Source organism: Mobula birostris, chromosome X (genome assembly GCF_030028105.1).
Source record: "Mobula birostris isolate sMobBir1 chromosome X, sMobBir1.hap1, whole genome shotgun sequence".
Taxonomy (NCBI): Eukaryota; Metazoa; Chordata; class Chondrichthyes; order Myliobatiformes; family Myliobatidae; genus Mobula; species Mobula birostris.
In genome coordinates, this window is record NC_092402.1 from 79,318,469 (window position 1) to 79,343,296 (window position 24,828).

The following is a 24,828-nucleotide window of genomic DNA, read 5'->3' on the forward strand; positions in this document are numbered from 1 at the left end:
CAGGTTTACGTGGGCAGGCCGAAGTGAATCAGGAGGTAGCGGCGGTAGTCAATTTATCTACTGGACACCCCAGCTGCTTCTTCTCTGCCCCGCCGATAAACTCGACCAGAGGCAGCAATACGGTTCCAGGAAGCCCTTAGCGTTTTACTGATTTGTTTTTGTTTAGACTTGCTAATTCACCTCTCCCCCAACAGCGACTCAATGAGAAGACGTCCCACAAGCGCAGAGTTGACACAGAGCTTGTTGTTTCCCAGAGTGTGTCAAGGGCAGGAAAAGAGACACGAACGATTGGTCTCATCACTGCTCTCGGGAGAAACAGCGAAATTGCCCTCTGCAGAAATCTGAGAGTTTAAGTACCCATCACAAAGTGACAACTTCGAACGCTACAGCGCACCACACCCTACTTCCTCCACCTCCCCACCCCCGACCACACACACACTCACTTCATGAAAGACTCCCAATCAATAATCCGAACAAACCGAGCAAGGAGGAAAATTAATCCTTACCAACTATCAGGATCTGCTGTAACTAAAAGTGAGTATGCCGCTTTAGTTATTACAGCTGCATTTATTCTACAAATGTTTGCGTGTCCCGTGAAAAGTAGGTGCATGAAGCCCTTGAACTGCTTCCAGCTAAATGCCTGGCGTTGTAATGAATGACAAAGATAATCTAGTTTTACTGCCTTTCCTGCTTTCTGAATGCAAAGCACGCCTGCATCACGCCCCTTCCATGGCAGTACAGCCAGTGACACAGGTACCCACCTACCTACACCTGAAAAGGGGAGGAGCCCAAAAATTTAAAGCAGCCAAAACAACTTTTAAAATCCACAACCATGGGCCTGGCCGCATTTTTTGGAAATTCTTCAGCGTGTTAATGAGTTGGAGGACGAGGGTGCCTCTTTAATTCCAGGCAAAGCACACCAATTAAAAAAGCAATCTTAAGCAAAAAAATTACAAATCTTTCTTTAGTCCTCATGTTCTGGAGTTGAAGTGTAATAATAGTTACTGTTGTTTGAATTATTCTGACCTTTGAACTCCACACCCTATTCCGCTTCAAATAAACTTACCCATCCCACTTACAATGTTTAACACCACACCAAGCGATAGGTTTAACAGAAGAATGAAGGTTGGTGCAGATTGGTGCAATCTGTTCCAGGTAACAGGCTTTACAGGATTTTTGTTTTCATTAATTTTCTTCTCCTGAGGCAGTTCCTTGACATCAGGGATGTGTGCTTCCACTGCAGTGTTGTGGCTTCTGAAAAGGCAACGTGAGAACTGCTAATCCTTTCACATTTGGGTCCAGGAAGTGCTTGATGGGCAAGTGGGTGGATAGTCTGTGAAGTTCATGCGTTCCTTCCACCACTTAGACTGGGCTTCCCTGTGTTCCTGATGCATAGACCTGAGGTTCTCGATACTATCCATATTTCCAGACTATAAAGATTCAAGATTGTTTAATGTTATTTCCAGCACACAAGTGTAAAAGAGAACAAAATCATTGTTACTGTGGATCCTATGTACCACAAGAAACATAAGATAAATAACACAATAATAAAAACACAACATAAACACAGAACAACAGGAATTCTGCAGATGCTGGAAATTCAAGCAACACACATAAAAGTTGCTGGTGAACGCAGCAGGCCAGTCCTTCCAGGTGAGGCGACACTTCACCTGTGAGTCGGCTGGGGTGATATACTGCGTCCGGTGCTCCCGATGTGGCCTTCTATATATTGGCGAGACCCGACGCAGACTGGGAGACCGCTTTGCTGAACATCTACGCTCTGTCCGCCAGAGAAAGCAGGATCTCCCAGTGGCCACACATTTTAATTCCACATCCCATTCCCATTCTGACATGTCTATCCACGGCCTCCTCTACTGTAAAGATGAAGCCACACTCAGGTTGGAGGAACAACACCTTATATTCTGTCTGGGTAGCCTCCAACCTGATGGCATGAACATCGACTTCTCTAACTTCCGCTAATGCCCCACCTCCCCCTCGTACCCCATCTGTTATTTATTTTTATACACACATTCTTTCTCTCACTCTCCTTTTTCTCCCTCTGACCCTCTGAATATACCCCTTGCCCATCCTCTGGGTCCCTCGCCCACTCCTTGTCTTTCTTCCCGGACCTCCTGTCCCATGATCCTCTCGTATCCCTTTTGCCAATCACCTGTCCAGCTCTTGGCTCCATCCCTCCCCCTCCTGTCTTCTCCTATCATTTTGGATCTCCCCCTCCCCCTCCAACTTTCAAATCCCTTACTCACTCTTCCTTCAGTTAGTCCTGACAAAAGGTCTCGGCCTGAAACGTCGACTGCACCTCTTCCTAGAGATGCTGCCTGGCCTGCTGCGTTCACCAGCAACTTTTATGTGTATTACGTAAGCACATAAGATAGCTTATGTACATTGATTGTATGTCCATCAAGTGACACTATGTTGTACATAAAGTGACTGACAGAAAAATAATAAAGTATTGGTGAGTTAGTGGGTGGAGGTGTTGATGAGACTTTTGCTTGGGGAAAGTAACTATTTTTCAGTCTGGTGGTCTTGGCATGAGTGCTATGAGCACTCCTCCCTGATGGGAGTGGGACAGATCATGTCTACACAAATGTGGCTGACGCTTCCAAAGCCACTACCCTCCCCCACCTGGGACAGTCCGACCATCTTTCATTGTTTCTGCTTCCCAAGTACAGCCCGGTCATTAAACGTGAGAAACCCACAATGAAGACTATTAAGATCTGGCTGGAGGGTGCTGACTCTGCTCTTCAGCACCAATTTCAGCACACAGACTGGAGCGTGTTTGCTGCCACCACAGACGCTCAGATTAACATTGATTTATACACCAACTCTGTCCTTGAGCACATCAACAAGTGTGTAGATGGAGTGACATCACAAAAACAATAAAAGTTTTCCCCAATCAGAAACCACAGATGAACAGAGAAGTTTGCCTCCTGCTCAAAGCCAGAGATTCAGCCTTCAGGTCTGGAGACCGGGAAGCTTACAGCTCAGCCAGGGTCAACCTGAGGAGGGGAATCTCTCAGGCTAAACACATATACAAACAGAGAATCGAGGAGCATTTCAACTCCTCGGACCCCCGGTGCATGTGGCCTGTCATACAGGTCATTACAGACTTCAAACCACCTAGTACTGTGCCCCCTTCCAGCTCTGCTTCCCTCCCTGATGAGCTCAATTACTTCTACGCTCGCTTTGACCGAGAGAACAAGGAGGTCACCCTCAAAGCAGATCTCCCACCTGGTGAACTGCCTCTCTCACTTTCCACCTCTGATGTTTATGCCACCCTGAGCAGGGTGAATGTACGGAAGGCAGCTGGTCTGGATGGAATACCTGGCCGTGTGCTCAGAGTCTGTGCAGGGCAGTTGGCCGGGGTCTTCATGGACATTTTTAATCTGTCCCTGGCCCAGGCAGTTGTCCCCACAAGCTTCAAGATCACCACCATCGTGCCAGTGCTGAAGTATTCTACTGCCACGGGCCTGAATGACTTCCGTCCAGTTGCACTCATCCCCATCATTGCAAAGTGCTTTGAGAGACTGGTTCTATCACATCTGAAATCCTGTCTGCCCACTACCCTGGACCCCCAACAATTTGCCTATCGCACCAACAGGTCCACAGAGGGCGCCGTCTCCACGGCACTTCACTCTGCCCTGACCCACCTGGACAGCACCAACTCTTACGACAGAATGCTGTTCATTGACTTTAGTTCGGCATTCAATGCTGTGATCCCCTCCAAGCTGATGGCCAAACTTCGCCAGCTTGGTATTAGCTCATCCCTCTGCAATTGGACCTTGGACTTTCTGACTAACAGACCCCAATCAGCTGAGTTAGACAACCTCTCCTCCTCCACTCTCACCCTGAACACCGGCGTGCCTCAAGGCTGTGTGCTGAGCCCTCTTCTGTACTCCCTTTTCACCTATGACTGTGTTCCTGTACATGGTTCTAACTCCATAATCAAGTTCGCAGACGACACCACAGTGGTTGGCCTGATCAGAGGGGATGATGAGACGGCCTACAGGGATGAGGTTCAGCACCTGGCCGCATGGTGTGCCGACAACAACCTGGCCCTTAACACCCAGAAGACCAAGGAGATCATTGTGGACTTCAGGCACACTAGGAGCCACACTCACGTCCCCATCTACATCAACGGAGCTGTAGTGGAGCGTGTATCAAGCTTCAAATTCCTTGGTGTCCACATTTCCGAGGATCTCACCTGGTCCCTGAACTCCTCCATCCTGATCAAAAAGGCACAACAGCGCCTTTATTTCCTGCGGAGCATCAAGAAAGCTCACTTCTGTCCCAGGATACTGATGGACTTTTACCGCTGTACGATTGAGAGCATACTCACCAACTGCATCTCAGTGTGGTATGGCAATTGTCCCGTATCAGACCACAAAGCACTCCAGCATGTGGTGAAAACTGCCCAGCGGATTATCGGCACCCAATTGCCCACCATTAAGAACATCTACCATAAATGCTGCCTGGGCAGGGCGAAAAGCATTATCAAGGATGCATCTCACCCTAACCATGGGCTTTTTACTCTCCTCCCATCTGGTAGGCGCTACAGGAGCCTCCGCTCCCACACCAGCAGGCACAGGAAAAGCTTCTTCCCTGAGGCTGTGACCCTGCTGAACCTCACATCACAGCGCTAAGCAGTATTGCACCCATATTGTACTGTCTCAGTACTTTTATATTTGTGTGCTGTAGCACTTACTTTTTATTCGCAGTTATTTTGTAAATAACACTATTCTTTGCATTTCTGGTTAGATGCTAACTGCATTTCATTGGCTTTGTATCTGTACTCGGCACAATGACAATGAAGTTGAATCTAAATCTAAAACAGTTCATGAGCAGGGTGTTGTAAGAAATCTCTCCTCATCTCTATTCTAAATGGACGTCCCTCTATTTTGAGGTTGATGAAGGGTCTAAGGCCAAAATATCAACTTCTTATTCCCCACCATAGATGTTGTCTGACCTGCTGAATTCTTCCAGAATTTTGGTTGTGTTGCCCAAGATTTCCAGCATTTGCAGAATATCTTGTGTTAGTGAACATACGGAGCAGGTTTTCCCCTGTAAGGTTGCAGCGACAGATCTTCTGTTTTCACTGATGTTGGTATTGGCCAGGACATTGGGAGATCTAACCTGCCCTTCTCAAATAGTTCTTTGAGGTTACTTTGACACACTGAGGGGAGCCTGTGTAACTTGTCACTTGCATGTAATTATAGAAGGTTTTTCATGTTCAAAGGAGGTTTGGTTCCACGAAGTTGAATGAAACCAAATGGGAGAAGCAGGAGTCAAAATATAGAATCTATTATATCATATGTTTAAGGCACATACTTTCCAGTGAAAGAAACTACCTCATGTCCCCATTCTAAATCACAACCTTCCAACTTGCTTGAGAATGTCACCACTGATCATAACAATGGGCAAAAATCACTGATGAGAATGGCTTACTGAAACATTAACACACAACACAAGAAAATAAAAATCCAGAGCCATCAGAGAGTGAGTTATAATTTCTACATATGCTTAGATAAATCAAACAGGCAAAAGCAATTTAGAGAATGAATTCACAGAATCCATTGATCTTTAGAATCAATTAGGGATCAGGAGACTTTAGAAATAGTCTCATGAAATTTGGAATCTCATTCCAATGATCATCCATGGAATTGTATCAGGAATATGAAAGAATATTCAGTTTAAGGGTAACACATTTCTGACAGAATCTTGACCTAAGTAATGAAAATTATTTAGGAAATTAGATTAGAAGGCTTCCCAGAAGACGAACGCAAGCAGCTATTTAAAATAAAAATGTTACATAATTCTCAAAAAAGTATATTAATTTGAAACTAAAAGCTTTGTAGTTAAAGTGTTTAATCAACTTTAAGAATGATATTAGATTTTGAAAACTCTTACAAGTTTGCCAAGCAAAATAGTCAGTGTGATGAATGGGGTTGATTTTGAAGGAGTTATGGATGACCAGTTCATGGCAATAAGAAGGAAAAAGATAGAATATTAGAATAAATTAGGAAAATATATTTAAAAGTGCGAAACCTTCCTTAGCTATTTAAAAAAATGGGGTTTCTTTGAGGTAAAAGCAAGAAAAAATACAATGGGCAATAAAGAAGTGGGCATCTGTTTTCACAGTAGATACCATAAATTTAACAAATAATTTGGTGATAGTGAAAACCTTAAGATAAGCAATATTATTAAAGAGAAACTACAAGAGCAAGTATTGGAACTAAAACCCTTAGATTTGACAGTCTGTGTCACAGGGTTCCAAAAGAGAAGACTTCAGAGGAATCATACATTAGTGATGTTCCTCAAGAATTCCTTGGATTCAGGGATAATCCCAGCATTCTAGAAAATTGAAACTTTAAAACTGCTCAATAGGTAAAGGTGAAAAAGTGATGGAACTATAAACAGTTAACCTAATGTCGGTCATCATCAATCTATTTGGTTCCGGGACCCCCCATGGATACCAAATTCCGCGGATGCTCAAGTCCCGTATATAAAATGGCGTAGTATTTGCATATAGCCTACGCACATCCTCCCGTATACTTTAAACCATCTCTAGATTACTTATAATACCTAATACAATGTAAATGCTATGTAAATAATTGTTATACTGTATTGTTTAGGGAACAATGACAAGAAGAAATGTCTGCACATGTTCATTGTAGTTCTTCTGGGAATGCTGATGCTGCCTCGGCATCAGCCAATGCCGATTCTCCCGTGATCTTTAAGTTCTTGAGGCTGTAGCGCTTTACACAGCTAGCCAGCCATCCCTCACTAGCCTTAAACTCCTTCCTCTCGCTCACAACACATGTAGCGAACGAACGAGATGCGAGGCAAACAATGCTCAAACAACGAGTAATACTTTTAATCATCTCTAGATGACAGTACTTATAATACCTAATACAATGGAAATGCTCTGTAAATAGTTGTTACACTGTACTGTTTAGGGAATAACGACGCTTTGGAGGAGGCTCAATAATACTAATGCCAGGATCTGTGCTCAAACAACGAGTGCTGCAGAGAGAACTCCCGGGTTTTTTTTCCGATCCCGATCCACGGTTGGTTGAATCCACGGATACGGAGGGCTAACTGTACTTTCGATAATGAATGTGTGTCACTTGGTTTTCTGTTCCACGATGGGATTGGAATTGGTGGTAGTGACTGTGCTGTAGTTGGGGAGGCAAGGGTGAGATTGGGTTTGATCCACAACCACAGATTGGAGAGGTTTTGGGTGGAGAGGAGGTGAATTCTAGAATTCATGGATGGATGATTAATGGAGATGGAATGGAGGATGGAAAACAGTAGTGAGGTATTGGGGAAAGAAGAATCAAATCTAGTCCTCTTTGGATGTCAGGCGTTGAGACTGAGATTAGGGATAGTGGGAGCGGGAGGCAAAGAGAGGTATCAGTGCATCATTAGGGTGACCCTCTTTCCCCAACCCAAGAGTCGAAAGGTGCGTAACTGACTTCAATGCCATGTACCTCAGTGGGCTGTTGTGCAGACAAGACTAAGTTGGCCCCTGAGTACTGATCAGTAGTCACTGCTAAGACAACAATTTTTAATCATTTAAGCTTCAACATGGCACTAGACAAGGCTGTCTGTTGACCCCTTTGCTTTTTGATCTGGCTTTAGAACCTTCAGCCATTGCCTTTCAAGAATCTAATGATATCACCGGTATTTTAAGGAGAGACGCTATTCACAAAGTCTCGTTGTACACTGATGATCTGCTGCTATTTATTTCTAATGTTGAGACTTCGTTACCGCATGCGCTTTCTTTACTCTCCTGTTTTAGCCAGTTCCCAGGTTATAAATTAAACCTACATAAAAGTGAACTCTTCTCTTTGAATAATTTGATACCAACAAATTCTAACCTTCCTTTTAAAATTGTAAGAAACCAATTTACCTACTTAGGTGTAACAATTACTAAAAACTATAAGTGTCTATTGAAAGAAAATTTTCTTACCCGATTAAATCACGTAAAAAGGATACTATCAAATTGGTCGCCTCTTTCGTTATCACTGATTGGCCAAATTAACTCTATTAAAATGAATATATTACCTAAATTTATATATCTTTTTCAGGCATTGCCTGTTTTTATTCTTAAATCTTTCTTTGCTTCTCTTGACTCTATTACATCTTCTTATATATGGAAGAATAAGCATTCTAGATTAAATAAAATTCATCTTCAGAAAGATAAAAAGAATGGAGGATTAGCCTTACCAAACTTTAGATTTTATTATTGCGCAGTTAATATAAGAAATCTTACATTTTGGTTATATTACATTAATCGTGAGGATTGCCCGATGTAGGTTTTTTTAGAAGCTAACTCTGTTAATAAATTTTCTCTTATTTCTCTTCTTGGATCCTCATTTCCTTTGTCTCTGAGTAAATTAACTGATAATCTGGTAGTTAAACACATTATGAGAATTTGGATACAATTCCGAAAATACTTGGCTTATTGAGATTTTCTCTTTCGAGTCTCACTTTTTCTAATTATTCTTTTTAAACCCTCTATGATTGATGTGGCTTTTAAAGAATAGGATAGATTAGGTATTAAATGCTGTTAGAACTTGCTTGTAGAGGGAAGTCTCTTTTCGTTTGAACAACTGTCAACTAAATATAGTTTACCCAAAACTCATTTTTTTCAATACCTACAAATAAGAGATTTTTTACGGTCTCAAATAAGTACATTTCCTAAAAGCCCTGATAAGAATTTACCAGATATAATTTTTAATTTGAAACCTTCTTATAATGGATCTATATCTAATATTTATAATATGCTGTTGGGAATGAGAAGTGTTCCTTTAGATAAAATTAAAAATCTTTGGGAACAAGACTTACAGACTTCAATTTCTAAGGAAACTTGGAATCAAATTTTTAAATTGGTTAACACTTCATTGTTATGTGCCCGGCACTCTCTCCTACAATTTAAAGTGGTTCAAAGGGCCCATATGACCAAGGATAAGTTGTCTCGTTTTTATTTATATATATCTCCGTATTGTGATAAATGTAATAATGGAGAAGCTTCACTCATTCATATGTTTTGGACAAGCCTGAGTCTTGGAAAATATTGGAAAGAAGTATTTCAAACTTTCTCGATACTTTTCAAAGTAGACTTGAAGCCTAATCCTTTGACCGCTTTATTTGGTATTGTTGGAGGAAAGGATATTATTTTGGAGCCATCTGACTTGCACATTTTGGCTTTTATTTCTCTTAAGGCCAGAAGGACGCTCTTGCTTAAATGGAAAGATGCGGCCCCTCCTGTTCACGCTCAATGGTTATGTGATGGATCTCATGTTTCAATTTAGAGAAGATTCGATGTTCAATCTCTGAATCTAGCCAAGACTTTCAAACATTGTGGGGACCTTTTTTGAATTACTTTCAAAACCTTTGATTTGCTGTTAAAGCACAGATGATGACTAATAATTTTTTTTCCTTTTTTTTCTTTACTAATCAGCTTCGGTCTTGGTAGTGGGTTAGATTTTTTTATATAATAAAATTACTATATTTCAATGTTACGAATTAATTCATCTGGTTGAATATAGGGTAAGGAGTCTTTATATGCGATTTAGTATAATGTATTGATATATTTTTTTTCTTGTACTCTGTATTCTTATATGTAAATTAATAATAAAAATATTGGAAAGAGACAACAATTTTTCCATAAGGCTCCAAAAGCAACATTGGTTTGGAAAATAACATGATTCACTTTACCCAAAGGGATAATCACAACAGGGCCACTGCTGGCTCACGCACAAAGGTGTCTGCATGAATTTCTGAAAAACGTTGTCATTTTATTACACTCAAGAGAAAATGATTTTTCAGTAGCATGACCCTGGGGGGGGGATGGGGGGTGACGGCAATGTGAATCTGAATTTGCCTACTGTCATAACAGGTCCACTGCAGATGCCACTTCACTGGCTCTTCACTCAACCATGGAACATCTGAACAGCATGTCATCTAGAAGTTTGACAGACTTCTATAATTGTGTGGTGGACAGTATATTGACTGGCTACATCACAGACTTGTATGAAAAGACCAATGCCCTTGAATGGAAAATCCTACAAAAGTAGTGCATAGGCCCAGTTCATCATGGGTAAAGCCACTGAGCACATCTACATGAAGCGCTATCGCAGGAAAACAACATCCATCTTCAACGTTCCTCACCATCGAGGCCATGCTCTCTACTCGCTGCTGGCCTCAGGAAGAAAGTACCAGAGCCTCAGGACTCACAGCACAAGGCTCAAGAACAGTTATTACCCCTCAGCCATCAGGCTCTTAAACCAGAGTGGATAACTTCACTCACCCCATCACCGAAGCAGTTCCCACAACCTATGGACTCACGTTCAAGGAGTCTTCTCCTCATGTTCTCAATATTTATTGCGTATTTATTCATTATTATTACTATTATTTATTTTTTTCTCTTTCCTTTTGTATTTGCACAAGTTTGTTGCTTTTTGCACATTGGTTGTTTGTTTGTCCTACTGAGTACGATCTTTTATTGATTCTATTGGGTTTCCTGTATTTACCGTGAACGTCCACAGGAAAATGAATCTCAGGGTTGTACTTGGTGAACTCGCACAGCCAAATGCAATCTATCCAAATGCCGATAATGCGTTATTAGTTACAAAAGTAAACAGTGAAGAGAATCCAAATTTGTAAACAATTTTTGAAAGGTTAGCAAAGCAGAGAACAATGACGGAAATAATGAAAACATGAATAAACAAAAGACTATTGTTCCTGGTGAAAATAATAGGAAAACAGAACTTATTTTTAAATGGATAAAAACAATTAGAAATGCAGAACATTGACATACAGGTTCAGCAAACAATTAGGAAGGTAAATAGTTGACCTTTATTACAAGGGGGATGATGTACAATAGTAGGAAGTGTTGTTGCTATTATACTTCATTGGAGTGTTAATCTAGAGATCCGTGGTAATTATCTGGAGTATGATCTACATGTACAACTTTGTAACTGAAAAGACAAGTGTGTAAATCGCACAGTGTTTCTCTGATGTTGGCAAGTGATGATCAGAATCAGGTGTAATATCACTGGCATAAGTCATGAAATTTGATGTTATGTGGCAGTAGTACATTGCAATACATAAAAATAAAAACTGTGAATTACAGTATATATATATATATATATATATATATATAGAATTAACTAGGTAGTGCCAAAAAAAGTAGTGAGGTAGTGTTCATGGGTTCAATGCCAGTCAGAAGTCTGATGGCAAGGGGAAGAACCTGTTCCTGAAGCGTTCAGTGTGTGCCTTCAGGCTCCTGTACCTCCTCCATGATGGTAGCAATGAGACGAGGGCATGTCCTGGGTGATGGGGGTTCTTAATGATGGATGCTGCCTTTTTGAGGCATCGCTCCGAGAAGATGTCCTGGATTCTGAAGAGGCTAGTACCCATGATGGAGCTGACTGAGTTCACAATTACCTACTGCTTATTTCAATCCTGTGCGATGCCCCCTCTCACCTCCCCATACCAGATGGTGATGCAGCCAGTTAGAATGCTCTCCATGGTACTTCTGCAGAAATTTGCGAGTGTCTTTGGTGAAATCTCCTCAAATCTTCTCAAACTCCTAAGGAGATATAGCTACTGTCGTGCCTTCTTTGTAACTGCATTGATATGTTGAGCCCAGGATAGATCCTCAGAAATGTTGACAACCAGGAATTTGAAATTACTTCGAATCCCTCCATGAGGACTGGTGTGTGTTTCCTCCTCTTAATAATCAGCTAAGGTTTCTGATGGTGCTTGTTGTTTTTACTTCATTTTGTAAAGTGGGTATTATTACATCTTAACTGCCTTTAGGATACCAACTATGGACCTTCTTCTGAAGATGCTGCTCTTTGTGTGCTGAAGATACACATGCATGTACTCAGTATGTACTTCCAGGATTCTGACACAATGATGATTAGGGAATGACATTAAATGTGGACCAGATCAGGTTCATGGTTGATTAATCTGCTGATGTTAATTGTCTAGGGATGAGTAAAGCAGAGGGCAACGGACAGCAGTTGTTAAAAACAAAATGCTTCAGGTAACAGTGGGGGAAAGATCTAAGCATTGGGATAACTTGCAGCACCCAAACATCTAAACTCGTTTTTTTTGCCACTGTAACACTGAACCAGCATCTTTTGGAGTTTCAGGCAATGAATTGGAAATAGGGCTGGATGTATTGTCCAGCAAATAGGGCCAATTTATTGAGTGGATTATTTAAAGTACAGAAGAAACAAACCACAACAACTTCCAATAAATGTGGGGTTAATTCTTTCGAAAAAACAGTGAGTGAAGCTTAGTTACATACATAGGGATTACATTCACAAATCAACTGCTGTCTCTCCCAGTTCATCAGGCTTGATTGACAGGAAATTACTCAATCATTTCCATCATTGCAGGCTAGTGTTACGTATTCTGTAATTTACTTACTTATTTATTATTATTATTATTTTTATTTTTCTTCTAGAAACATAGAAACATAGAAAATAGGTGCAGGAGTAGGCCATTCGAGCCTGCACTGCCATTCAATATGATCATGGCTGATCATCCAACTCAGAACCCTGTACCTGCCTTCTCTCCATACTCCCTGATCCCTTTAGCCACAAGGGCCATATCTAACTCCCTCATAGAATATATTATGTATTGTATTGAACTGCTGCTGCTGTTAACAAATTTCATGACACATGCCGGTGATAATAAACCTGATTCTGATTTTGTATTTTTTTTGCAATCTCTGCAAAAAGGCATTGCTTATTCACTTTTCAATGATCGAAGCACCAGACTGATTTGGAAAGGTCAGGTATGGGTCAAAATGTGGCGGTGGACTTCAGGACCCGAGCATATCGATGCGACAGAGCCCGAGTCCCAGAGTGAGGAACAGCTTGATGTTTGGGTGAGTTAAATGTCAGGCTAGATTTAAAAGACAGGGTGTCAGGACCAGAGGCGAGGGTCGGGCCGGTTCTGCTCGCTTTTTCATGATGTTTACTCGGCTCTGCGTTGAACTGAGGCAGAAGCTGTGGCCATAGTTCCCTCTAAGCTGTGCACGTGTGTGCGCGCACACAAGTTTTTCAACCAGCGCACAAAGGAAATTAATGTGCGCACAAAAGGTTAGTTACCTAAAATAATGTAGTAGTTAATAGTTATACTTATTGAAAATAATCTTTTAGCTAACTGTTTTTGTTAACTAGTTAGTCGGTTTTTCAAATACCACAATGCACGTCACTAATTTACGTCACCTCACCTATCCCTGTTCCGGTTTGTACAGCTGCATCACAGCGGCAGCCATGTTTGGCGGACAGTGTTCATATCGTAAAGTTTACAAAGATCTGTTTCAAATCCTGTAGATAGCTTACTAAGTTTTTACTGGAAAAAATATTGATTCACTACGCCGAATTCAAAAGGAGTGAAGGGCGTTAAGCACAAAAGAACTGCAAATTTGTTTAAAGTTGAATGGCTTAACAAAATAGTAGAAACTGCTGCACCGAAAGCTCATGAGGCCATGAACGTTCAGCTACGAGAAATATTTATGTATGATTCAGAAACTGGAGTTATCTGTTTGTATTGTCGTGATGCGAAAGTTGCTGGAGAATTTGCTAGTGGAAAGAAGTGGGATGATATTTGGAAACTTGACTTTTTGAAGCGTCATTTGGCAAGTAAATCGCATTTGGACGGTGTACAAAAGCTCGGGCAACAGAACCCGTCATTACCCATTACAAGAGTGTTACGGGTGAGTGCAGCTGAGTGAGAGCGAAAACGATCAAACCCAGAGGAGATCAAAGTTGAGGTACAAGAATGGTCAGCTTTTGATTTCTCCGCAATTGCAGATTGTGACTTCACATTTGGCGATGAACAAGTTAATGCCTTATGTCTAAAATATTATGAATTTCGAGCTGAAAAAATTGTAATAGTTAGACAGTTTGATGGTTTCAAATTTTCCATGCAAGAAAAAATTAAATCCAAACCGATTTCAAACTTTGCTCAAATGGTGGCATTTCTGCTTCAAATTGAACAGTTTTGAGACCTTGCACAGTTGATGGACATTGGGGGAAACTTTCTTGCGTCTAGTGTGGACAGTGAGCGAGGTTTTAGCCTAATCAATCAACTCAAAAACAGGCTGAGAAACTGTTCAGGTGAATGCCATTTGGATGTGTTAATGAGAATCAAAAGCTATCAATGGGATGGAAGTTCTATTAGTCAAAATAGTTTACAAAGAATGAGTAAATGACAAAGACAGGAGAGAGAAAAAAATAACTGAGTGACTTAAATATGATAAAAATTAACTATCTCCAACCTGATGGCATGAACATCGACTTCTCTAACTTCCGTTAATGCCCCTCCTCCCCCGTACCCCAGCTGTTATTTATTTATTTATTTATTTATGATTATGACTTTTTTTCTTTCCCATTTTTTTCTCTCTTTTTTTTCCCTCTGTCTCTCTCACTATAACTCCTTGCCCATCCTCTGGGCATCCCCCCCTCCCCTTTTTTTTCTCCCTAGGCCTCCCGTCCCATGATCCTCTCCCTTCTCCAGCCTCGTATCCCTTTTTCCAATCAACTTTCCAGCTCTTAGCTTCATCCCTCCCCCTCCTGTCTTCTCCTATCATTTCAGATCTCTCCCTCCCACTCCCACTTTCAAATCTCTTACTATCTCTTCTTTCAGTTAGTGCTGACGAAGGGTCCCAGCTCGAAACGTTGACTGTACCTCCTCCTATAGATTCTGCTTGGCCTGCTGTGTTCACCAGCATTTTTTGTGTGTGTGACATAAATATGTATGTTATTTTGTTGTTATTCTGTGCAGTTTTAGGTCAAATATTTTGTAAACCTACATAAACTGTGCCATGTGTGCATTCAATGCGCACGTACTTTTATCCCAGGAAAAAGATTTGCACAACATAAGATTTTTGCGCACACTGACTACTAAAAATTAGAGGGAACATTGGCTGTGGCCTGCTCCAGGCTTCGTGTCTATGGACTCACTTTCATTCTGAACGCTGTTGCTTGCTTTTATTGTTTGCATGATTTGTTTTTTTCTTTCTGCACATTGGGTGTTCGGGAATATTTTTTTGATGGGTTCTTTTGGGTTTCTTGCTTTGTGGCTGCCTGTAAGGAGACGAATCTCAAGGGTGTATATTGTATACATACTTCGAACTGTGAAATTTGTGCTTCTCTTTCCCTCTTGATGGAAAATTCCCAAGATTTAGTTTTCATTGTTTAACATCAGTCTGGCAGCATTGCCCTGTAATATTAACTCAGTTATAAACAGCTTCCCTCACCTTTTGTAAGACCAAGGCAATTCATTGGAGATTACTCTATGTAAATCAGAGATTTGAACAGTTGGGACTGGGTCCAAGAGGATGTCTCAAATGCCTGCCAGGTACTTGCCACTGTATTCTCAATACCTTCATGTTAACAATTATTTTAACAGCTGTGTTTTTGGTAGGGGCCTCATATTAGTTTTTAAACAGCTGGGGTCGATGGCATAGTTCAGGTCACAACACCACTTTAACTGCTGTCAGGAATTTCACAGGAAGTAGTATTTTAGTTCATTTGGCTTGGAGCAAATGAGCCTTAGAGGGAAATCCAGAGCTAGCCTGTGATTACGCTTCATGGCCTTGGATTCTTGATCATAGATTCCTGCCTCCAGAAGTTTGATTCCAACTACCAACAGGATTTTGGGAGGAGTCTGACTTATCACCCCAAGAGTCTTCTGGGTTGCTTACCTAGACCTGCTTACTGATGCACTGAATTAACATCAGAGTTAATGCTACATGGCACTGTAAATGGCTGATGATGAGGAGCATTGCCTAAATATTTGTAACAGTCTAAATTTCTAAGATGCTACCTTTTAAACCATTTCTGATTTGGGAGTAAATACATTGCAACAAATAAAGCACTTTCATTTTGAAAGAAGCTTTCTAATCCTTTGGACAACCCAATGACATTCCTTTTGAAGCACGGTCACGGTGTTGGAGACAACCAACAGAAAAGGGCCCAAAATATCCATGCTGACAATGGGTAAGTGCTTAAAGAGTCATTAGATATCTTATGTGCTGAGTTTTTAACCGATGTATTGACCCTTTTACTTGAAATCGATTAATGCTTCCAATTAAACTGCAGATCAGAACGTTATTTCATACTTGTCAGCTGATGTCACCAATCTCTGGAAAAGTTTTCACATTAAGTTACAAAGCAAATATATAAAGAATGCACTGTATTATCTGCTTATTATCATAAGTATTTTTGAGAGACAAAACATGAAATTGAAAACTGGATCTGGCTTAAAGGGAAATGTTTTTGTTTTACAATAACAGCAGAATAACAACGTATATGATTCAATGAATAAACGTGACCATTTGGAAACTAGAATTGGTTTTGGTGTTGTGACTCAACTCAAGCTGTTAGATGGTTGGCAGTTCTGCCAGGAACCACCACTATCAATGCTCAGGCATAGCATGTCTCAGACTTCTACACTTGTACAGCCAAAGGTAGACAACCTGTTCATGTGATTGTCTGCTCCATCAGAACACAAACTCACCATTGTGCCCCGCAACATAACAGCTCCTGTGCATTTCAGTCAGAGTCCACACTGCCCCACAGGATGCCTCTTCTGCGTGAAATATCAGCACATCCAGACTTTCACATCCAAAAAGCAGGTGCTGTTGGGTGGTGATTTCATACATTGAGTCTCCGTAATAGGCAGCATTGAGGATGAATGAGCCCAATCAAACTGAGTAAGTCTGAGCACCCCTCAAGCTGTTCCACATCCTCTACTTTTCCCATTAAATATCTACCATCTTTCAGAGTCCAATGATCTTTTAGTTTCAACCTTGAATGATCATTCAACCTTACTTCTTTTTTTTTGATATGCTGTGCCCTAATTCCAATGTACGAAGGGAAATAAATATTTGCGTTTTAAGCTACCCAAGAATGTTATATAGCCAATGCAGAACATTTAATTGTGGTTACAACTGTAATGCAGGAAAATCACAGCAATCCGTATAAGACCATAAGACCATAAGATATAGGAGCAGAATTAGGGTATTTGGCCCATCGAGTCTGCTCCGCTATTTCATCATGGCTGATCCAGGTTTAATCTCAGCCCCAATCTCCTCCCTTCCCCCCATATCCCTTCAAGCGCTGACCAATTAAGAATCTATCAACCTCTGCCTTAAATATACATAAAGACTTGGCCTCCGCAGCTGCCGGTGGCAACAAATCCCACATATTCACCACTATCTAGCAAAATAAATTTCTCCTCATCTCCGTTCTAAAAGGATGTCCCTCTAAAAGGAGCTAGGAAGTAATGTTGCAGCTATATAGGACCCTGGTCAGACCCCACTTAGAGCACTGTGCTCAGTTCTGGTCGCCTCACTACAGGAAGGATGTGGAAACCATAGAAAGGGTGCAGAGGAGATTTACAAGGATGTTGCCTGGATTGGGGAGCATGCCTTATGAGAATAGGTTGAGTGAACTCGGCCTTTTTTCCTTGGAGTGACAGAGGATGAGAGGTGACCTGATAGAAGTGTATAAGCTGATGAGAGGCATTAATCATGTGGATAGTCATTGGCTTTTTTCCCAGAGCTGGAATGACTAGCACGAGAGGGCACAGTTTTAAGGTGCTTGAAAGTAGGTACAGAGGAGATGTCAGGGGCAGGTTTTTTTACACAGAGAGTGGTGAGTGCGTGGAATGGGCTGCCAGCGACAGTGTGCTATGCGGTAGGGTAATTCTCGACAGTGTCTAGAGTGATCGGCACAACATTGTGCGCCATAGGGCCTGTAATGTGCTGTAGATTTCTATGTTTTATGTACTACTCTCCAGCATCGTTTTCCAGAGTTTGATATCCACTCTCGTCTTTCTTTTACACTTCATGTATCTGAAGAAACTTTTGATATCCTCCTTAATATTATTGGCTAGTTTACTTTCGTATTCCATCTTTGCCTTCTTGATGACCTTTTAGTTGCCTTCTGTTGGTTTTTAAAAGCTTCCCAATCTTCTAACTTCCCACTAATATTTACTCCATTATATGCCCTCTCTTTGGCTTTTATGTTGGTTTGGATTTCGCTTGTTAGTCATGGTTGTATCATCTTGCCATTGGAATATCTCTTCCTCTTTGGAGTATATATCCTATGCCTTCCAAATTGCTTCCAGAAATTCCACCCATTGCTGCTCTGCCGTCATCCCTGTCAGTGTTCTTTTCCAATCAATTCTGGCCACCTCCTCTCTGTAATTCCCTTTACTCCACTGTAATACTGATACATCTGACCTTTGCTTCTCCTTCTCAATTTTCAGGGTGAATTTGATCATATTGTGATCACATCTCCCTAAGGGTTCTTTTACTTTAAGCTCTCTAAACAATTTCGGTTCATTGCACAACACCCAATCCAGAATAACTGATCCCCTAGTAGGCTCAACCATGAGCTGCTCTAAAAAACCATCTGGTAAGCACTCTAGAAATTCCCCCTCTTGGAATCCAACACCAACCTGATTTTCCCAATCTACCTGCATGTTGAAATCCTCCATGAATATTGCAACATTGCCCTTCTGGCATGCATTTTCTACCTCCCATTGTAATTTGTAGACCACATCCCTACTACTGTTTGAGGGTCTGTCCCATCAGGGTCTTTTCACCCTTTGAGTTCTTTAGATGTATCCACAATGATTCAACACCTATCAACCCTATGTCATTTCTTTCTAATGATTTGATTTCATTTTTCCCCAACAGAGCAACGCAACCCCCTCTTGCCTTCCTGCCTGTCCTTGGACATTAATCTCCCAGCTATAATCTTCTTTCAGACATAATTCATTGATGCCAACAACATCATACATGCCAATCTGTAACTGTGCTACAAGTTCATCTACCTTATTCTATATACCGCGCGCATTCAAATAGAACTCCTTCAGCCCTGTATTTGCCTGTTTCGATTTTGTCAGCCATTTACGTCACAACTGATCCTGTTGACTGCAGTTTTGCCCTATCATCAGCATCTCCTTGCTAGGAGTCTCACCACACGTTGTCTCTGTAAATCAACTACCTCATCTTCAGCACTATCACTCTGGTTCCCAATGCACAAGTTCCAATTACTTTGGTGGAATTTAATTAAGGGATTATATTTGCCACAGAATAACACTTCTGATTTTTCTGAAGTGGTTCAGGATCTTATAAGTTCATAGCAGGAGCTGCCAGGAGCTTTGTTTAACACTGCTTTGCACATGGATCTACATCAATGATTTTGAAACCTTACATTTATAAATTGGGTCTTGAATTCAGAACCCTCTGATTTAAGTCCAAGAGCATAATTGAACTCATAATGAAGGACTGGAATATGTTTGTGACTGGGAGAAGATCTATTTAAATGTAAGCACTGTTAACATCCTTGTCGGAAAAAAAGTGTAGCTTAACTTATAAGTTCAACATATTTAGCAGACAAGTGTTGGTAAAGAAGAGAAAATTAAAGGAAGTATTAGGGAGAAAAGAGGTGGTGCTTGCAATTCCTATTTGAAAAAATTCCTAATAGAATTCCTCCCTTCATTCTCTTTGCTCTCCTGTGGAAATTCTTAAGGTGCTACATGTTCAGGGATTCAGAAGAAGACACTGTTAGAGAGTTTTCTGGAGTGAGGTTATATAGCACAAATATTAACTTAAGCAACGAACCTTTAGACCTGAACATGTTTTGTAGATTAAATTTGAAATGCAGCTTTGGACAGTAGGTTCCTAAAGCTGAGCAGTGAACTGCAGTTAACTGAAAAACCAGACAATGTTGATTAACATTTATTTTGGATGTCTGGAGTGTAGGTGCACAGAAGGTGGTGGGAAAGTTATAGGTGATTCAAAGGAAGCATTGTAGATACATTGTAAATATAGAATTGTCTTTTGATCTTTAGCATATAAAATGTCAAGCAATACTGGGCCCTCTCTTCCCCTGAATGGTCTCAATATGATGCCTGCTGTGTCTCCTTAAGAGAATAAAAGTCTGCTTCATATCCACCAGCTGCGTCTCTCCGGTGATTTTGTTCACATTACAACAGACACTTTTATCTAGTTAGTTTTCTGCTTCCCGAAAACCTGACTCACCATCTTTCCATTATACCATCTATCTGTCAGAGATGATGCACCAGGATCCCAATTATGTTGGTAGCAGTGGCTCCTCTGTACTTTGGCTGGATGATTTCCTTTAGTCATGAATCCAAGTAGTGAGAATTGGCAAGATGACTACCAACCCATGTTTTCAACTGTATCAATGGGATCCCTGAAGAGAGGAAATTATTTATAATACGTAGTGTTGTTTCATTTAATCTTCTTAGAAAGATGGGTAACTTTCATGAATGCTAAAGCTTTCCTCTCCTTTGAATCCTAATCAGCTCAGCTTTCTTCATTGTCAACATCCTAAACACCAGTACCTGTCCTACATTATTTCTCAGTGCACTTTCAACATATTATATCCCTTTTAATAAAGGAGCTTTTGTTCTGTAAGAAATAATATTGAATCATTTTTTGCTGGTTTATATTCACTATTTGATTTTTTTTTGCAAATTGTTTGTGGATGTTCACCATGTGGACGTTGTCTGGTGCCTGGCCTATGTTGCAACAGTGATTACACTTGCAAATGATTTATTTGTCTGTAATGTGCTTCAGGTTGATTTGAGGTGGTGAAAAGTATTACATAGCTGTGCCCCTCCCCCCCCCCCGGACTGACAATCTTATGTTCATTGTCCTTCTCCCAGTGTTGTGTGTTATATCTTCCAGAAGGACATATGCCAACTCAGAGATGCATGGTTATCTGTTGCAAGAAGAGTAGAACACTATCAATATCCTTTTTTCAGATTTGACAGAAAAAGCACAATTTACTGCTGGATGATAGACTAGCCAAGAACCAACTGTCTAGACAGAAGGGAGAATATACATCAGAACACTTCCTCATAATCTGTTTGATCATAAGACTGCTCTGAATTTTTCTAATCACATTTTAAAAGGAGGGTATTTACTGCAGTGTGTTAATAAAGGAAAGTACATTTTATATTAGTGTTCCAGGATATAGGAGCAAAAAGCAAACTTGTAAAGAAAACATTTGAAAATGTTCTGCCAGATTCTTACAACAATTGTAACCTTTTTTGTGAGTGAACATTATATCTTCTATAGGAGTGAATTTAAGAAACATAATAAAAGATAAATACATACACATCTGGTTAACAATCAGCAGCAGGTCCTAAAGTTAAAATAGAATTGCTGGATTATGAAATGTGATCTGATTCTTTCTCTAGTGTGGCTTCTTTTGCACTTGAAACAATTACATATGAAATTATCCAGCCACCAGGATATCTGCTTCTGGCAGCATAGTCCTGGTACCACTCAGTAAGTTATTAATTTTGATAATGATCTATTCTTCTATTCCCTACTCTGTCCTCTTAACTCTTCTCCTCACCTGTGAAGCACAGCCCCCTGGTGCCCCTCCTCCTTCCTTTTCTCCTATGCTCCACTCTCCCCTCCTATCAGATCCCTTCCTCTCCAGCCATTTACATTTCCTACCCACCTGGCTTCACCTATCACCTGCTAGCAATCCTCCTTCCCTTCCCTTCACCTTATTATTCTGGCATCTTCCCCCTTCGTTTCCAGTCCTGAAGAAGCGTCTTGGCTGAAGACATCAACTGTTTATTCATTTTTATAGATGCTGCCTGGCCTGCTGAGTTCCTCCAACATTTTGTATACTGTATGCTTCTTTGGATTTCCAGCATCTGCAGAATCTCTTGTGTTAATGACCTACCCCTTAAGTAAACATAAATATTGGTCTAAGTACAATTGCAGACATTCAAACCATTTGGAAGCCTTGACCACAAAGCATATTGTAATATTTTTGCTACATCTACATTATCTAGCAAGCAAGCTATTTTTACACAATCAGTTACAAGTCTGTGAGCCTACATAGTCATGCATCATCTAAAAGTGGACAAGCTATTGCAGTGGAATGTAAGAGTGCTCCATTCTGCTGCAAGTAAGAAAGTTGAGTTGAACTTGGACCAATAGTCAATAACCTGTAAATACATAGGTAAATGGCAACTAATTGAAGATTTTCTTACTGTAATGATCCTTGATGTAAAGTTTTGTAAACAGTTACAAAACTTTAACGTTATAAAAGCAAATGTTGATACTGTACATCACCAGCTTGAAACAAGATAAATAGATCAACTCTTGAAAATATCAAAAACTTGCATTTATGCAATGCTTTTAAGACAATAAATGTCTCAAAAGTGCTTCATGTAAGAATGTGATAAACTAGACACCAAATCAAAGATTAAGAAAATGGTCAGAGGTATATTTAAGGAAGCTATGAAAGAGGTACAGAAATGAAGGAATTTAAGCAGGCCTGTCATCTAGTGGAAATCAGTGATAGTATGAATAAATGACTGTGATTAAATCATGCACAGAATTTTTGACATTATATTCTGCCATAGCCTGGGCTTTCCACAGGCTACAATAGGATTTCAATCCAGTGAGCTGTTCATAATGTGGACAGTTTGCTAGTCAGAAATGCGACCGCAACAGAAGATGCCTGCAGCCACTCTGCCAAATGCCCAATCATATGTATGGGGGGTGCTGTACAAAAGTCTGCTCTTCACAACTGAGCAGGATCTGTATGTAGATTGGACACAATCACTTGGTAGCCCCATCTCTATTCACACATTTACACATACACAGTAACAATATGCCAACAGACCATTTGACTGAGTCAACCACTATGCCAGAAAAATTCCAATTACAAAGCAAAATAAAGCAGAAGTTACTGAAGACCTAAAGTAAAAGCAGGAAATGCTGGAGATATCCTGCAGATCAGACAGAATCTATAGAAAACAGCAGAGGCTGAGTTAGTGAATTCTGAGAAAAGTTCTGACAAAATATTAACAACTTGAAACTTTTAACTCTGCTTCTCACCATCTGAGTATCTGCTGAACTTTCTATTTTTGATTCCAATCACATTTACCTTCTATACCGCGTATCCCTTGAAATTGTCTTCCTCAATTGCCTATACAACGTAATCTTGAATCTAGCTCAATCTGCTAAACAAAGAGTGCCCTTCACAGTCTGTCACCCTGTATAAAGTTTCCTGGATATGATTTTGCCTTCATTCTGCTGCGTCTCCCACTTGTCACTCGGCTACAGAAAATGATCGGCTTGCCATTTTCTTGATCCATTCATGTTTAAACATTACCTTGTAATTTACATTGTTCTTATGAAATTGTTATAGGTACAAGGTAAGTGGACATTGTTGGATATGACTGTTTATTTGTCATTTTCTTTGCAGTTTAATAATTAATTATCAGCTTGTATTTTAATTAGCCTTTATATATACAGTATAACAGTTTAACATGCCTCCAGTGACTCTACAAAGTATAATTCAGAAAGCTTCTTTGTTCTTTTGTTAAGTGAATGAGTATTTTCTTATTGGTTAATTTTTACTGCAGTATTGAAAAAATATTTTCTAATTGGATTATTGTTATTTATGGAATTTTCTTATGGTATCTTTGGGTATAAAAGTAGCTGTTTTATGCTAGGCACCATCTTTAATTCCTCTCTTCTTCCAGTAGTAAGGGCCCCCCGTCACAGTTCTGGTCCTTTTTCCTTTGTTCGATCAACTCTTATACAACAATCACGAAGCAAGAAGATTTATGCCTCGTTCCTGACTTCTAAAAGAACCTTGGATTTAAACACCAGAATCAGAATCCAACAACATCAATATAAAATAGAGGTTCATAAAAAATTCCTTTTGCAGAGAGTGATGAATCTCTGGAATTCTCTGGTCAAGGGGGTTGCAGAGGCTATATCATTAGATATATTTGTACTTAAGGTGGAGGTAGATAAGTTTTTGAGCAATTGGGAAATTGAGGGCTATTGGAAACTGGCATAGAAAAGATGAGGCCTGGAGCAAATTGGCCATGACCATATGGAATATTGGACAGGTTTAAAGGGGCTGAGTGGCCGACTCCTACATTTATTTTATTGTATTCTTGTATAATCTCTTATGTAGTGAATCAATGCCTTGCATCCAAGTCACCTTATTGCAAGGAGTCTCATACTGCAGCATAAAGGGCATATAACAATTCTATCAATATCAACTTGTCATTACCTCTTGACTTTTATTCTTCTATCTCGTGCAATGAAACCTTGAATTCTATTCACTCTTTTTCCATTATCTATTGCTTTTAAGAATGTTTACATCCAAATCCTTCCCCACAGCTGAAATGCATTTAGTGTATTGCTACTGCTGACATTATTTTTATTGAAGTGTTTCAACATATTTACTTTCCTTTGTAACTCCTTACCCATTGCTTGTTTCCAGTGACCGACACAGAATGTTATGTTGCACATTAAAGAATTCTCCTACTGCTTTGCCCTAGTTACTAGAGTTGAAGAGTACTGAAGCGAACATAAAGCTGAAAGAAAACACCAAGAATTGGCTGATCAGCGAGACTATAGAGCGATCTGATTGTGAGGAGGTTAACTTGGAGATCCAATGAAAAAGATCATGTCAGGGAACATAGATATTCATGAAATGAAAAACTCCCCAAGTCCCAGACAAGTCCAAACCTCCCATAATACATTATTTTACACAAATACACAGCAAGTTGTTTCACATAAAATTGAAGGTTCCACTAACGTCTTTCAATAAAAATTCCGGACAAAACATGAAAACAAACAACAGTTAATTACTTTCAGAGGAACTAGTTAAAGAAAATGAAGGTCCAAATCCTCTGTCCTTCCTCATATTATTCCAAGGTGTTTTCAACTGCATTACCAACAGA

The 24,828-nt window shown here is 40.2% G+C and overlaps 1 protein-coding gene across 6 annotated transcripts in view; it reads right to left on the reverse strand.

Annotated features, from left to right (window-relative positions):
- Positions 1 to 24,828, reverse strand: part of LOC140191897 (rho GTPase-activating protein 27-like) — a 272,124-nt gene that overhangs the window by 108,825 nt on the left and 138,471 nt on the right. The window lies entirely within an intron of this gene.